Raw genomic sequence first — 940 nt, 5'->3', positions numbered from 1 at the left:
GAATCTGTCCATGTGCCATTTGCGCCTCTGTACGCAGGTGTCTCTGGCTTTAATTCTGTCAGTGTTTCTTTAAGGATGGCCTTCCCCCAAGGAGAAAAACAAACTGAGAAAGAGGATAAAAGCGGCTGTGCTGTGCCTGCCTTAACCCTCAGAGCCCCGGCAGCCTGCGCTGCTCCTGCCTCCGCAGCCCTAAGCTGCTGCTTGGCAGACACCACGAATAATTCCTTTTAAAGAAAAAAAAAAAGTGAAATGCTACATATGGCTTGGGTTAATCCCTGGTGCTCTGCCATAGTTAGCCGGAGCTGGTGTAGGTCACGCTGTGCCAGGGCTGAAGTGCTGATGGCAGGGACCTGGTCCCTCTCCCTCAGAGTCCCTCATCTCCTGATACCTCCCCCCACCCCGCACCACCTCCTTTTGCCAGCAGAGACTGGGATAAGTTTGTTCTCTCCAAGTGCTGATGCGGTCATTAGGAGTAAAAATTGCCCAGGGAGGGTTGCTAGACCCCAGCCTGTAACCCCGTGCTAAGGTTTACAACAAATGCCTGGCACTTCTGAGCTTGGGGGGCAGACTTGTTCTGCGGTGCATGTAACAAAGCCTCCGAGTGTTTCCAAGCAGGGCTTTTTAGCGTGGCTTCCTAAGGAAGTAGGGTGGGTGTGATTCAGGAGGTCTCAGCCGACTCATCCCCTCCTGGCAGCCTTGGACCCGTTGCCTTGTCTGGGGAAGAGATTCCAAAGATGGAGTGAATTTCTTGAAATTAGGTGGGTGGGTGGAGATTCCCCCTGCTTCTGTGAGGAAGGCCAATGCGCTCGCCTCCTGTTAGAGAATCCACACTGCAGATGGGCAAAGTGGGAAATGAGGAATGATCTTTTTCAGCCCACATCCCGCTGTCTCCTCCTGTCTTGCCCTGTGGTGCCTCATCTCCTCCCTACCCGAGTTCTTG

At 53.4% G+C, this 940-nt stretch overlaps 1 protein-coding gene across 1 annotated transcript in view; it reads left to right on the top strand.

The window, feature by feature from the left end:
- The window catches only part of LOC104271624 (transducin-like enhancer protein 2), a gene marked incomplete at its 3' end in the record, with an annotated part of 14232 nt that overhangs the window by 5874 nt on the left and 7418 nt on the right, over positions 1-940 (top strand).

This window comes from Apaloderma vittatum, unplaced genomic scaffold (assembly GCF_000703405.1).
Source record: "Apaloderma vittatum isolate BGI_N311 unplaced genomic scaffold, ASM70340v1 scaffold24463, whole genome shotgun sequence".
Classification (NCBI taxonomy): domain Eukaryota; kingdom Metazoa; phylum Chordata; class Aves; order Trogoniformes; family Trogonidae; genus Apaloderma; species Apaloderma vittatum.
The sequence above is the reverse complement of the archived record's forward strand: the minus strand, read 5'-3'. Positions and strand labels throughout refer to the sequence as shown.